The 16,130-nt window shown below is 42.8% G+C and overlaps 1 protein-coding gene across 6 annotated transcripts in view; it reads right to left on the reverse strand.

The window, feature by feature from the left end:
- ppp1r14d (protein phosphatase 1 regulatory inhibitor subunit 14D) overlaps positions 1–16,130 on the reverse strand; it is a 138,260-nt gene that overhangs the window by 69,554 nt on the left and 52,576 nt on the right. The window contains exon 1 of one of the 6 annotated variants that reach the window (XM_069917116.1): positions 217–278. The exons of the other annotated variants lie outside the window; for them this stretch is intronic. The gene's annotated coding sequence lies outside the window, so the exon portion shown is untranslated. Of the gene's footprint in view, positions 1–216; positions 279–16,130 lie in introns of those variants that run through there. 6 annotated transcript variants of the gene reach the window in all.

The raw sequence follows: 16,130 nt of genomic DNA on the forward strand, positions 1-16,130 counted from the left end.
CACCTACCCCAAAAGACACATCCAGCCAAGGCCTGTGCCTTCTATACACACACAAATCCACCCACCCACCTACACCACAGACACTACCAGCCAACCACTATTATGCTGAAGAAACACAAAAAAAACAGCAATTCCTGGAATCTAATTTGGGGTTGGAGCTTGTCACATTTGTGGCCCGAAATGTGAAATTGATAGCACCATCAACCCATGATTTACCTGTTGAACATCGGCGTGTATTTATTTCTCTGCTTCCATTATTCCACCATTCCGCGCCTGCATCCATCACGCGCATGCACTCTGACCTCCGGTCAGGTTAATAGCTCAACCTCTATCTGCATACATCTCATGCATACTCATTATCATGACATCCCTCCTTTCACCGGAAATAAATTTTATATCTTTATGTGTCTTAACCTTTCAATCTAAGTGTATATTTTGTATGAATATCACCGAACATAATATATTGCTGTGTTTCTTTCTGTTTAAATGCAAACACTTTAACACTATCAATAGCATTTTTCTGCCTTCCAAACCAACAAAAGCAACATCAAATTCCCTCTTCACAAAATGTAACGTAACCATGTTATAACCAAATGTAATATAATGGCTCAACATTTCTTCTGTAGTTATATTAATACAATGGTCACCTCATGTACAAAATGTACATGTTTAAAATTATACGCCCCATATATTTCTTTCCCCTTTATTTTTCATGCATTTTTTTTTCTGTTCTATAAAACAACATATTTAAACTTTTGGTTTTTTTTCCATTTAATACCAAATAGTCGACCAAAACAAAAATGCAATTCTTACAGCACTCCTACATGTACTTTATGATGTCCAAATGTTCAAATGTTCCCCTTATCATTCCTCTTCCTGCATCAAAATACTTCTGATTGTTGGTTACTGCTACTGGTGGTCCAAAGTCAAACTGCGTCAAATATAAATGTTCGGCGCAGTTTTCTTTTTCTAATAACGCTAAACACAACAAAACAGCGATGATCCAGGTAATCATAGCACAACTTCGCAAAGATCTCTTTCTCGGAGTTCGCGATGGTTTCCTTCCCGACATCCACATATACACATTTACTGCGTGTTTCACAAGGGCAGCGTTCGGCGTACACCCTTTACATTATTTCTCTTTTTTTTCACAATCACCACACATTTCCACTTTTCCTTGGCATGTATCATTACTGCGCTTCCACTGAATCAATGCACTTTTTTTTCCTTCATTGAAACTCATTCCAACTATCACAAATTTTCACTTTCATGATAATGCGGGCATGATTAGAAATATGGCACAAAATCTTCATATCGCTTAGGTGGTTTCCTGTCCCATCTCAGCCTTCCTGTAATGCTACTGTTGCAACTTGGTTGCTCACCCTCAGCACCGGAAACACTGTTCGCTACGGCCTCTGGTGTTTCTGGTACTTTGGCCACTTCATCAGGAAAACTGGTAACTACCTCTGGAACGTCGTCTGGTCCCTCAGGTTGAGCAACTCGTACTGTATTTCCAACCACTTCACTCGGTGCCGCTCTGGATTGGTACTTTTTGACACCAGACACGTTTCTTTTGTAGAGGACTCCAGCTGGAGACCTGACTGTCACCATACTGCCGCTTCTGGATACAACAGTGTAGGGTTGATGGTAATAAAGTGTGTCTAGCTTACCACCACTCTCTTGCCTCACAAGAACATTACCTCCAGGCATGATGTCTGAGTACCTGGCCCCACGCCTCGAGTCTGCATCCAGCTTTGCTGCCCCCTTCTTTTCAGCATCGTGGTCCCTCATCTCCTGGTCATCCCTGATTTCCTTCAGTTCGGACATTTTTGTGTGGATTTTCCTCCCGAAGAGTACTTCTGCTGGACTTTTTCCTGTGGTTGCATGAGGGGTTGCCCGATAGACAGCTACATAGGATAGCAATGCTTCTCTCCAGTTCTGTCCTTCTGTATGAGCGATCCATAGTCGTTTTTCGATGGACTGATTTTGTCTCTCTACTTCTGCGGCCATTTAGGAGTTACTTTGTGATGGTGGATGCCTGTGGTCCTCATATATTCAGCAAATGTCTCTGAGATGAACTGTGGACCATTGTCAGAGTATAGCGTAACAGGCAATCCATGTCTCGCGAAGATTTCTGCCAATGCTTGTATCATTTTTTTCAGTGGTTGTTGACCACATCACAGAATACTCATAGTATCTGCTGTAGTAGTCCACCACTACCATGATTGACTCGCCAGTTGGTAAAGGTCCGAGAAAGTCAACAGCTACATCGATCCACGGTCCTGTCGGGAGTTGCGTACTCCGGATCGGCTCTGGGGGAATTACTCCTACTTGTGAGTTGACACCCATGGCAGGTTTTGACGAATTTCTCCGCGTCTTTATCACAACTTGGCCACCATACTTTACTCCTGAGGTTTTTCTTGGTACCAACAATACCTAGGTGTCCTTCATGAGCTAATGATACGATCTTCGGTCTCAACCTCCATGGTATCACCAATCTACAATCCCTCAACACACACTGCCCGATGCAACACAGTTTGTCTCTAATGGGAACATATGCCTTGTGAGTGCACTTGTCCCATTGTTCACTTTGGATACATTCTCTAACTTCCATGAGTTCTGGGTCATGTTCGGACTCTCTCTCGACTTCCCTCATGGTCACAGCTTCCGGTGTCGACTGGATAGCTACAAAGCATACAAAGCTCTCTGCTTCTGTCCCCAGTTCTGACTTGGATTGTGGGGATCCATCTTTCAACAATCTGGACAGCGGATCAGCAATGTTTGCTTTCCCAGCAATGTGGACTACTCTGTACTTTTCGGTTGGAGTCAGAGCACCCATCGTTCTATCTTGGCACACGGTTTGGACCTGGCGGCGTAGATCACCTCCAATGGTTTATGGTCCGTGATGAGTTCAAATTCAATGCCATACAAATATGCATGAAATCTCTCACAGGCCCATACAAGTCCGAGTGCTTCTTTTTCTGTCTGAGAATATCTCCTTTCAACGTCTGTCAAAGATCTGCTGGCATAGGCAATGATTCTTGGTCCCTCATCATGCGTCTGGACCAACACGGCTCCTAAACCAACAGGGCTAGCATCTGCTATGACTTTGGTTGGTGCATCCGGATCATAATACCCATGAGTATCGGCATTCGTCAGACTTTGTTTCAGAGCTGTGAATGCTTCCTTCTGCTCAGGGCCAAAACGGGATGGTACACCTTTCCTGGTTAGTTTCCTCAGTGGTTCTGCCAGTGTAGCAAAATTAGGGATGAACTTTGCGCAATAATCTTGAGTTGTCTTTCAGTTTCATGGTATGAAATTTCCCCTCAACAGCCTCTAATGCAGCAGCAATTGCTAAAGCATTGGTAAGTTTCAATTCACCCCCTTTTTCCAGCAGTCGCCTTCTGAGTTTGTCTGATCTGCAGTGCTGCACGACTTGATCCAATAACTGGTTGTCCAAATCAGCTGCCACGTAATTGCATCCAACAGCCAGTTGTCGCAATCTCGTCACGTACTGGGCGACTGTTTCCCCATCTTCCTGTTTTGTTTTGCGAAACAAATGGCGTTGAAATGTGGCATTCGGTGTCACCACATAGTGTGCATTCAATGTATCTACAGCTTTCTGGTATTCCTCCTTCCTTCCAGTATTCGAAAGCGTCTTAAAAGTTTCCCGAACTGCAGGTCCTGCGGTGAAGAGAAGTAACGCCCTCCGCTGCACTTTCTGCTCCGCCGTACTCCCATCGAGAAATAGGCCACGACTGTCGGCGTAAGCTTCGAACTCTTTAAGCCATGCCTTCCGTTTCACGCTTACAGTGCTTGCATCGCCCGTTGGGTCAAAATGAGGAACACCGCGACGTGCTAGAAATTCAGCTTCAGTGACTGCCATGACGAAACATTCCACTCAAAGCCACGGATTCAAAATCCAAAATGTTTCTCCTCATCACCAATGTCACATTTGTGGCCCGAAATGTGAAATTGATAGCACCATCAAAACATGATTTACCCGTTGAACATCGGCGAGTATTTATTTCTCTGCTTCCATTATTCCACCATCCGCGCCTGCATACATCGCGCGCATGCACTCTGACCTCCGATCAGATTAATAGCTCAACCTCTATCTGCATACATCTCATGCATATTCATTATCATGACAGAGGTGGGTGTCAGAATTTTTTTCCCTGCCGTTTTGAGAGATGCCAGTGATTTTTTCCCCTGTTGCCCTAAGGTTGCACAATAGTTAACCTTTTAACCAATGTATGGGAAATGCCCCGATTTTCTCTACCGTATTTGCACATCTGCCCTTGTGGATAGAACGATATTAGAATAATGATCACTCAGAAACCACAGATCCTGAAGCCAATTGGAGGAAAATCAATCAGTATTGGTTGAAAAACTCCTCCTATTCGTGAAGGGAGCCACTCTTGCTGGGGTAGCTCCACCCACTTGCGAAGGGAACTTCTTTTAAAGGGAGGTCATCAATTTTAGAGAAGTTTTCTCGCCTGGTGAAAATTTCCAATGTTTTCCTATTTAGGGGAGCTCTTCCCATTCCATGTAATCGGAGGAGCTCCCATCAGTTGAAGAGAGGGCCTCCTATCCACGTTGAGGGAGAGCTCCATCTAGTGAAGAAAGTTCTTCATTAATGACGAAGATACCTTCTGTTAGAGAAGGTTACTCCTATTGCAGAGAGTGAAACGCAGATGATGTGAATGTAGTAAAAACACAGAAATGCTAACTCAGCTCTCTCTCTCTTTCTCATCTTTCCTTTTTCCTCTGACTTCTTTCACAGAGCCAAAATCAATTCTCACCGCTCATCTTATATCCAGTTAATACCTTTTTGTTTCTCTGGACTCCTCCTACAGCCAGTATTCAGTCTTTATTCTTATGCCTTCCTGTTCTTGCAGAAGGGCTCAGGCCTGAAACGTCGGTAATATGTCTTTACCTCCTAATGGATACAGCAAGAGCAGACAAGTTCCTCCAGCATTTGTGTGTGTGTTTTTTACTCCTATTGCAGAAGAGAGCACTCTCTGACTGTTGATGACAAGCTCCAGTCAGTGAAGAGAGGTTTCCCCATGTGACCCTGTGGAGCCATTCTCACCCCTTTTTTGACTACGGCCCCCTGAGGACTGCTAGGCACCCTTCCCTGTGATGCAGTTCAATTTTGGTTTCTTCCACACTTCTCTCCTACAAACTATATAAAAAAAATTATGTCACATGAGGTGAAAAGAAAAAAAGGCTTTTACTTAAATGTGCTGTTCAGCCCCATTGAGAATGCTCAATTAGAGCACTGTATACTGGTTTCAAGAGCAACTCCTTCTGGTGCAGTGTGCACCTTACTGAAGGGAATGGCTCACAGAGCTATAAATCATGGAAACGGGCCCTTCCTTCCAACTTGTCTATGCTGATCAAGTTGCCAATCTGAACTGGTCCCATTTGTCTCCATTTGACCCATATTCCTCAAAATCCTCGCTGTCCAAGTATCTTTCCAACATCTTTTAAACGTCTAATTGGGCTCACCTCTATAGCTTTCCCTGGCAGCTTGTTGCATGTATGCATTCTCTTGTGTGTGTGGAAAAGCTTGCCCTCTTGCATCTCTTTTCAATCATTTCCCACTCACCTTAAACTTATGCCCTCAAGTCTTTTAACTTCCCTATCCTTAGAAAAGGTTTGTGACCATTCACCTTATCTTCCTCTTCTTGATTTTGTATACTGTACTTTTAGAAGGCCATCCCTTAGCCTCCCACACCCCAGCCAATATATTGTCTCTCCTTATAACTCAAGCCCTCCATTTGACTTAGTGCAAGCAGCAGTTTTAGTTTGAATCGGACATGACATTCAGCACTGGGGCAGAAGGGCCTGTTTCTGAGCCCTACCATGTGCTGTGAATTTATTTTGCACACAACCTTGCAATGAAAGGACCACTTGAATTAATGCAGCAAGCTCCTTCAGTGGTTGGAGAGACTAGCTGATCAATGATCACTGAAAAAGGGATCATCTCCTGCTCTTGTGGCAAAGACCCACATTTTGTGGAGATGCTTCTTGTTTGTGGGAAAAGCAATTCCATTGATGGACGGAGCTCCTCCTGTCAGTGGCAGGAGCACCATCTATTGGTGAACAAAACAATGGTTAGGTGGAACACCTGGCTTTGGTGGAAAGGCTTCCATTCTATTATATCAAGAATTAGAAGCAGAATTTGGCCACTCAAGCTTGCTCTTCCTTTTAATACAATCATGGCTGATTTAAATATAACTTCAAGTCGTATTCCCATCTTTCCATGATAACCTGTGACTCCTTTGCTTATCAAGCGTCTAGCTAACTTTGCTTTAAACTATTCAAGGACTCTGCCACATTGACCACCGCCAGTGGGCTGATATCGCCTCAAACCGTGCATCTTGGCGCCTCACAGTTCGGCGGGCAGCAACCTCCTTTGAAGAAGACCGCAGAGTCCACCTCACTGACAAAAGACAAAGGAGGAAAAACCCAACACCCAACCCCAACCAACCAATTTTCCCCTGCAACCGCTGCAACCATGTCTGCCTGTCCCGCATCGGACTTGTCAGCCACAAACGAGCCTGCAGCTGACGTGGACATTACTCCTCCATAAATCTTCGTCCATGAAGCCAAACCAAAGAACAAGAAATCACATTACAATATCCCCAGTTAAAGATTCAAATTATTAAACTGTCCAGAATACAGTTGAGCCAAGACTCTGCTTCTTTCAAAGTTCAGATATTGTCAAGGTTACATACGTGACATCGCATTGGAGCCCTGAGATTCTTTTTCCTGTAGACCAGGCTGAATTTCTACTCATCACTAACTGTTATTCATCAATAACAGCATATAGGAAAGAGATACGAATATAAAAGAGGGAAATGTAAACAAACTGACTGCAATACTGAAAAAAGCAATATTCAATCATAAATAAAGTGCAAAGTAAGAGCCTTTAAACGAGTTTCTGATTTTGTTGTTTTGGAGTCTGATGGTGGAGGGGTGGCAAATGTTCCAGAACCTGGTAGAAGGGGGTCTTGTGGCACCTATACCTCTTTCCACATGGCAGCAGTGAAAACAGGCAATGTGCTGCGTGGTGTGGATCCTTGATGAGAGCTGTTGCTCTCAGTCCCCAGAGTTCCAAGAAGATTTCTTTGATGGTGGGGAGAGTTTTGTCTGCGATGTACTAGGCTGTATCCATTACCTTTTGCAGGGCATTCTGTTCACTGCTACTGGGACCCCATACCAGATGCAGCTGGTCAGCATGCTTTCCACAACATACCTGTAGAAGTTTGCAAAGGATTCTGATATCATACCAAACCTATGCAAAAAGTAAGGCACTGTAATGCAACAATGTATACATGTGAATCAGAAGACATAATCTAATTTACACCATGAGGCCCAGCAGTTGTCTTTTGTTGGTCGCAAACTGTCAGGAGACCTTGAAGATAAGTTAAATCATTTATTCAGGGTGATGGGCTATGGGTAAGCAGTTTTTGGGTAATATAAGCCATGGTCCCACTGCTGAAGTTTGAGTCGCTCTGAGGGGTGGAAACGTCTCTCAGCAAGAAGAAGAACTTCTAGAGTCCAACCAACGTCCCGGTCGGGGGAGGTGGAGAAGCTGCTACCGGCGCCCCGACAACCTACTACAAGTGTGTGGTCGTTGCCTCGCTTCGGCAGTTGGGACCAGTCCAGGCGTTGATAAGTATAATTGGGAAGGGCTTGCATATTGTAGTTTGAAATCAGCTTAAGATTTTGTAATAAAGATTTGTATAAACTGAAGTGCTCTCAGCGTGTGTGTCTGTTTTTTTTTGGTAGCTCAAAACACTGTGACCAATCTAAAACGAACAAAGTGAGAGGTATAAGTTTACCAGAACAGGCACTAATGTGGTTTCCTCATGATACCGGCGGTATGTTGGGTCCAGGAAAGTTCCTCCAAGATAGTGGCTTCTAGGAATTTAAATTTGCTGACCCTCTCCACCTCTGATCACTCAATGATCACTGCATCGTAAACCTCTGTTTTTTCCTTCATAAAGTCTTCATTCAGCTCATTGGTTTTGATGACATTGAGAGGAAGGTTGTTGTCAGTACGTCATTCAACTAAGTTTTCCATCTCCCTCCTGTATTCTGACTCATCGCCCCTTTTTATACAACCGACAACCGTGGTATCATCGGTGAATTTATAGATGGTGTTGTCTTACTCCGAGCCATACAGTCATAGGTGTAAAGCGAGTAGAGCAAGGTGCAAAGTATGCACCCCTGTGGTACTCTGGTGTTGATGGAAATTGTGGAGATTTGCTTGCCTATCTGCACTGACTGGAACTTGCTGATTAGTTTTGAGGGGATAATGGTATTGAATGTTGAACTGTAGTTAATAAAGAACATTCTGATGTATGCATCTTTGCTGTCCAGGTGTTCCAGGGGTTTGTCTAGGATCATTGAGATGGTATATGCTGTAGACTTGTTGCTGCGGTAGTCAAATTGGAACGGATCCATATTGCCACTCAGAGAGGAGTTGATATGCTTCAACACAAGCCTCTATAAACACTTCATTACGTGAATGCCGCTTGTTGATAATCATTTAGTCAGGTTACCACATTCTTCTTGGGCACAGTATGATTGAGGCCTGTTTGAAACAGATAGGTACCATGCCCTGTCAGAGTGAGGTTATCTGTGAATACATTCACTAGTTGGTCAGCACAGGTTTTTAGTGCTTGACTGGGTACTCTGTCCAGACTGGTTGCTTTCCTTGGATTCACTCTCCTGAAGCCAGCCCGTTCATCAACTTTGAATACTGACAGTAGGGGATCTTCAGGGGACATGGGGGTTCTGGTGGTCAAATCGGGTATGGAAGAAATTGAGCTCATCTGGTATTGAAGCTTTGCTGTTTCCTTTTGCACCAGATTTGGTTTTGTAGCAGGTGATGTCATTAAGGCCTTGCCACAGCTGTCAGATATTCCTCGTTGTTTTAATTCAGTCTTTGATGAAGAGAGTTCTAAAGATTTGTAATGTCAAAGAGAGAGATTTTCACCTCATCCCAGTCTTAAATAATTCCAGATTCTCTCAGAGGCAAAAAACATCCTCTACTCATCCATTTTGTTAAGAACACTCACAACACGATATATTTCAACCAGTTTATAAGCATGCGGTTGTATCTTTGGCTTCACAACTTGTTCAAAACCATTCACTTCAGATATTAGACAACAAAATATCCATAAACTGCTTTTCTAATACAGTAAGACCTATTTTTTATATATACTTTATTTAAAATTTAAAACAACAAAATCAACATTTTTGTGTGTGTGTGTGTGTGTGTGTGTGTGTGTGTGTGTGTGTGTGTACATATAGAAAATAAAGTATCTCAATACATGTGGTATATATATGTGTGTGTATATATAGAAAATAAAGTATCTCAATACGTGTGGTATATATTTGTGTGTGTGTGTGTGTGTGTGTGTGTACATATAGAAAATAAAGTATCTCAATACATGTGGTATATATATGTGTGTGTGTGTACATATAGAAAATAAAGTATCTCAATACATGTGGTATATATTTGTGTGTGTGTGTGTGTGTACATATAGAAAATAAAGTATCTCAATACATGTGGTATATATTTGTGTGTGTGTGTGTGTACATATAGAAAATAAAGTATCTTAATACATGTGGTATATATATGTGTGTGTGTGTGTGTGTGTGTGTGTGTGTGTGTGTGTGTGTGTGTGTGTACATATCGAAAATAAAGTAAAATAGAACCTCCTACTACACCACCCTACCTTCCTCCCTCTGACCCCCTACAAACACAAGAAAAAAGAGAAAAGAAAAAAGATAAAAAGAACGGGAGAAGAGAACCACAACAGGAATATTTCAATTTTTGATGTCTTATGGAGACCCATAAGAGAAAGGCAGTGTTTGAGATTCATTTAAATATTAATACCCAAATTTTGTAAATATGGGCACCATATTTCCTATATGGCATTTATCTCTTAAATTATGTAATTTTCTCAATTGGAATACGACTCCTAAGTAAGACCTATTCTTAAAAAAGGAGAATGGTATTTTACAAAATACTCCAGACACAGCTTCATCAATGCCCTGTATAACTGAACTCCCACCACTTAATTGTATGCATTTTTTCCTGCCAAAAAAGGACAATTTCACATTTTTCTACATTGTATTCTATCTGCCTAATCTTTGCCACTTTGCCCACTCATGAACCTTTGTGGTTCCCTTGTGTCCTGTTCACTATCTCCTTTCATTCCAATCATTGTGTGTCATCAGCAAAATTTGCAAAAAAAACCTCAAGCTTTCACGGAAGTCATTAGTATAAATTATAAATAGCTCAGCCCCCAGCATTGGGACCTGCAATCCATCACTCACTACATTACTAGTAAAGGATTAATTCATGCTCATTCTGTTTTCTGTTAACCAGCCAATCATTTCCCTCTGCTAAGTTACCTTCTACACCAATAAGATTAGAATTTAATCTCTTGATCCATTGATAGGTGTTATTTTTGATAATTATCAGAGAACTCCTCTACTGGGCAGACAGTAAATCCTATTGCTGAAAAGAGACTTTGTTAAATAAGGGGCACTCTCTTCAAGAAAGAAACTCCTCTTGGTAAAGTTAATACCTATTTACGCACAGACCTCTTCCACATGAGTCACTTGAGCCATCTTCCATATAACAGAGAGATTCAAGATGGAGTGGGTCTGTCAGGTTGTGAGGTACAAGTCTCCAGAGAAGGACAGAGAGGAAGGGAGTGTGCCGAGGGATTACTCTCATCCCTGGATTGCGAAGGATGGTCCTGGCCTTATTGCTTTGTAATGCATTATTCATAAAATAATAAGAATAGGAACAGGAGTCGGCCATCCAGCCCATCGAGCCTGTTCCGCCGTTCAATGAGATCATGGGTGATCTGATAACAGGCTCATCTCCACCAACCTGCCTTTCCCCTTTCTATGTAAAACTCTATCCAACCTAGTCTTAAATATATTAACTGAGGTAGCCTCCACTGCTTCAATGGGGGCAGTGATGTCCACAGATTCACCACTCAGTGGGAAAAGCAGTTTCTCCTCATCTCTGTCCTAAATCAACTACCAAGTCTTGAGGCTACGTCCCTTAGTTTTGGTCTCCCCCACCAATGTAATCAACTTACCTACCTCTATCTTATTTATGCCTTTCATAATTTTATGAAGGAGACGTTGAAGGAGGTTGGAACCTCCAAATGTTGTAATGAGAGGGTTACGACACTATTAATGTAAAGAAAGCCATGCACTGAGTTAGAGTCAGAAGGGAAAGCAGATGCTGCAATCTAGAGCAAAACTTTGGGATGTTTGGTATGCAAATCTAAATAGGTCATATGCATTAAATGGTAGGCTATTGAGCAACAAAGGGATTTAGGAGTTGTGGTAAATAGTACCCTCAAGGCTGATACTCAGGTAGATGGTGTGGTGAAGAAGGCATTTGGAATGTTGGCCTTCATAAATCGGAGTATTGAATTCAAGAGTAGGGAGGTTATGATGAAATTGTACAAGGCATCGGTGAGGCCAAATTTGGAGTACTGTGTACAGTTTTGGTCACCAAATTATAGGAAAGATATAAACAAAATAGAGAGAGTGCAGAGAAGGTTCACGAGAATGTTGACAGGATTTCAAGGTTTGACTTACAGGGAAAGGTTGTGCAGACTGGGGCTTTTTTCTCTGGAGCATAGAAGATTGAGAGGGGACTTGATAGAGGTGTTTAAGATTTTAAAAGGGACAGACAGAGTAAACGTGGATAGGCTTTTTCAATTAAGAGTTGGAGAGATTCAAACTAGAGGGCATGGTTTAAGATTGAAGGGGGAAAATTATAAGGGGAACATGAGGGGAAATTTCTTTACACAAAGGGTGGTGGGGATGTGGAATGAGCTTCCGACAGACGTGGTCGAGGCGGGATCATTGGTTACATTTAAGGAAAGCCTGGATAGTTACATGGATAGGAGAGGACTGGAGGGGTATGGACTGGGTGCTGGTCAGTGGGACTAGGAGGGTGGGGATTTGTTACGGCATGGACTAGTAGGGCCTGTTCTGTGCTGTAAGTGGTTATATGGTTATATATTTCTGTAAGATCATTCTTCTAAATTCCAGCAAGTACAGTCCCAAATGACTCAATCTCTTCTCATAGGCTAGCACCCTCATTTCTGACTTTGACTTCAAAGAACTACCTGTTCTTCATAGAAACTTTCTTAAGAAGAACAGGTGGAAAAATACCTTTGATCACAAATCCATTAGGCTGTGGCCAACACAGAATGTTCTGCAAGCCCCATGGCAGAAAGATGGAACATGTGGGAATGGTGTCCTGAACAGGCTGTCAAAACTATTTTGCAGAAGACCTCTTCACCAGCACTTCCCAATAAGCATCAAGACCTCCAGTAGGTAGGCAATGAGATAGCCTCTCCCTGACAGATCCTTCTCGCAAGATTAGACATTCACTCCCAATGCACGTGGATATCAAGACAGTTGTGACAATCGTCCACCTCAGTGTGGACTGTACATTTGTAAAGCAAGTCTGGAGAAGTTTGTAAGGGTCCTGGTTCAGGTTCACCCCAAAGAAATGCATAATAGTGAACTCTCTGATTGACAGGCTGCTCCCACTGATGTACACCAAAAGAAAACTTTGTACTGCTTTGTATTGAGTCAAAGGTGCATTTTTGTCTCCCTGAACATTATTGGTCTTCTAATGCAACAGGAATATCTGTAAGTAAATTCTGCCGGCAGGCACATTCCAGGTTGAAGCATAACGTGCTAAAGCTTGGTGCAGCCAATGCAAAGGCTTTTTTGGGGACGGAGCTCATACTACTGGTTGTAGCCCTGCAAACATGCAAAGAGTGCATTCCTCAAAGAGCCACATAGGTCATCAAGCATAGTAACTTGATGATGCTATGTATACGGGCGATGATATTGTGAATAGTGACTTGATGACACTATGTATATGGGCGATGATATTGTGAATAGCGACTTGATGACACTATGTTTAAGGGCGATGATATTGTGAATAGCGACTTGATGACACTATGTATATGGGCGATGATATTGTGAATAGCGACTTGATGACACTATGTATATGGGCAATGATATTGTGAATAGCGACTTTATGACACTATGTATACGGGCGATGATATTGTGAATAGTGACTTGATGACACTGTATATGGGCGATGATATTGTGAATAGCGACTTGATGACACTATGTATATGGGCGATGATATTGTGAATAGCGACTTGATGACACTATGTATATGGGCGATGATATTGTGAATAGTGACTTGATGACACTATGTATATGGGCGATGATATTGTGAATATCGACATCAGAATCAGAATTTATGGTCATGAATGAGCCATGAAATTCGGTGTTTTGCGTCAGCATCATGGCGCAATCATTCATTTTATACCATCTTAATACATCAGTGTAAGGACACAATAGTGCACGAGAAGGAAGACAGTGTCTTTGGTTCATAAGACTATTGATCATACAGGAATCTGACAACAGCAGGGAAGAAGCTATCCTCATGCCACTGAGTGCTCATCTTTAGGCTCCTGTATCTTTTTCCCGATGGTAGCAAATTGAAGGGGAATGGCCTGGATGTTGGGGTCTTTGAGGATAGAGGCTGCTTTTTTCAGACACCTCCTCATGTAAATCTCCTCGATGGAGTGACGTCTGGTGCCTGTGATGTCACAGGCTGAGTTAACAACCCTCTGGAGTTTATTCTTGTCCTGGGAGTTGATACCTCCATACCCGGCAGTGATGTAACCAGGCAGAATGCCATGGTACACCTCTAGAAATTTATAAAAGTATCAGGTCACGTGCCGAATCTCCTCAGATGCCTAACAATGCATAGCCGCTGGCGAGCCTTCTTTGTGATTGCATCAATGTGGAGGCTCCAAGACAGATCCTCAGAGATGTTGACAGCCAGAAATTTGAAGCTCTTGACCCTCTCACCTACTGAGCCCTTGATGAGGACTGGGTCATGTTCCCCTGACTTCCTCCTGAAGTCAACAATCATCTTCTTGGTTTCGCTGATGTTGAGAGTAAGGTTCTTTTCATTGCACTATTGAATGAGCTGATCTGTCTCCTGTACACGTCCTCATTGTCATCTGTGATTCTGCCAACAACATTTGTATCATCGGTAAACTTGTAAATATTATTGGAATTGTGCCTGTCCACACAGTCACAGGTGTTTTGTGAGTAGAGCAGTGGGCTGAACATGTATCCTTGGGGTGCGCCTGTGTTGATGATCAGTGAGGAGGAGACGTTGAAGGAGGTTGGAACCTCCAAATGTTGTAATGAGAGGGTTATGACACTATTAATGTAAAGAAAGCCATGCACCGAGTTAGAGTCAGAAGGGAAAGCAGATGCTGCAATCTAGAGCAAAACTTTGGGATGTTTGGTATGACATCAGAAACCTTGGCAAACTTCTACAGACGTGTATTGGAAAGTGCGCTGGCAGGATGCATCACAGTCTGGTAATGGGGGCAATAATACCTCTGATGTGAAAGTGCTGCAAAATAATAGAGCACACAGCCCAGTTACATCTCAGGGAAAACTTTCCCCACCATTGAAGAAATATACATGGAACACTGCCATTGGAGAGCAACAACAATAAGGAAGGATCCACACCACACAGGACATGCACTGTTTTCACTGCTGCCACCAGGGAAGGGGTACAGGTGCCACAAGACTCATATCTCGAGATTCAAGAATAGACCATCAGGCTCCTGAATAACTGACTCATTTAAGGATTCGTACTTTGCTCATTGGTTATTACTGTTTTTTTCTGTATTTACAGTTTGTTTACATTTCTTTCTTCTTGACTACAGTTTATAGTTACCAGTAATTGGGCATCCTGCTTGGCAATTCCAATTTCAGGGTTGTATTGTATGCAATGTCATGCATGTACTCAGAGTTAGGAAGCATCTGCAGAAGCTTGGATCAGTAATGCACCGATCTGTATCTCCTGTTGTTATGTCAAAGGTTTTTTTTGCACAAAAAACATTAGCTGTTGTCAAAATGAGCAATTATTCTTGGTGAGAAGAGCTCCTTCAAGGGTGGAAGGAAACAAGAATTATTAGTGACGAGATTGTTTTTATTGAGTGGTGTTGGCTGGAAAGTGAGTATGGATATATTATAATATAATAATACTGAGTTGAGCTCTCAAAATATGGGCGCCTTACCCTCCACCTGAGAAGGTCTCAGTTAATGCTGACATTCACAAGCATCCTTCCACCAACCTCACAGTCCCTTCCTTTGATGGGCAAATTGAATTACTTGGTAAGTGCTTAGGGCAGGATTGATGGTCAGAAATCCTGGGCGATGAAATAGATGCTCTGCTGTGACTCCCTTCACAACAATGAAATGCAGCCTAGAAGTTAGGGTTCTATCTTTTTTAAATTTAGATTTACACGTTCAGCACGGTAACATGCCATTTTGGCTCACAAGTCTGTGCTGCCCAATTAACCTACAACCCCTGGTACGTTTCAAATGGTGGAAGGAAACCGGAGCCCCTGGGGAAAACCCCATGCAGACACAGGGAGAACGTACCAACTCCTTACAGGCCCGGGATACAAAACCAGGTGGCTGGTATTGTTACAGCGCTGTGCTAACTGCTGCACCATCCATGCCGCCCGCATCTTTGGACACATTGTTTCTGACGGAAAAGCGAGAACTTTCCTGTTACCTCTGGCTTATGGTGTGCCTATTGCGTCACAGTGCCAGTTATCCGACTTCCGTCGGGCGCTGTCTGCATGGATCTTCCTCCTGGTGCTCAGGTTCACTTCCATTTCCTGAAGATGTGCTCGTTGGAAGTTTTTATGGCCACTGTAAATTGTAGTTTAGTGGTAGAATCTGGGGCAGTTAGTGGGAATCTTGGAGAATAAAATGGGTTAATGTAGGATTAGTGTTAAAAATAGGCAGTTGATAGTTGGCATGGACACGATGGCTGAAGGGCCTGTTTGTGACTCCATCACTGACTCAATGGTTTTCAAACTGTCCCCTAAACTTAAGCCATTTTCAGGTGGAATTGCTTGGAGAATGCGGCTCTGGAGCAGGTTGCAAGTGTCTATGAAGAGACCTGCAGGTGGCAGCACTGAAGGAGGTGTTCTGCC

Source organism: Narcine bancroftii, chromosome 2 (assembly GCF_036971445.1).
Source record: "Narcine bancroftii isolate sNarBan1 chromosome 2, sNarBan1.hap1, whole genome shotgun sequence".
In the NCBI taxonomy this organism is placed as follows: Eukaryota; Metazoa; Chordata; class Chondrichthyes; order Torpediniformes; family Narcinidae; genus Narcine; species Narcine bancroftii.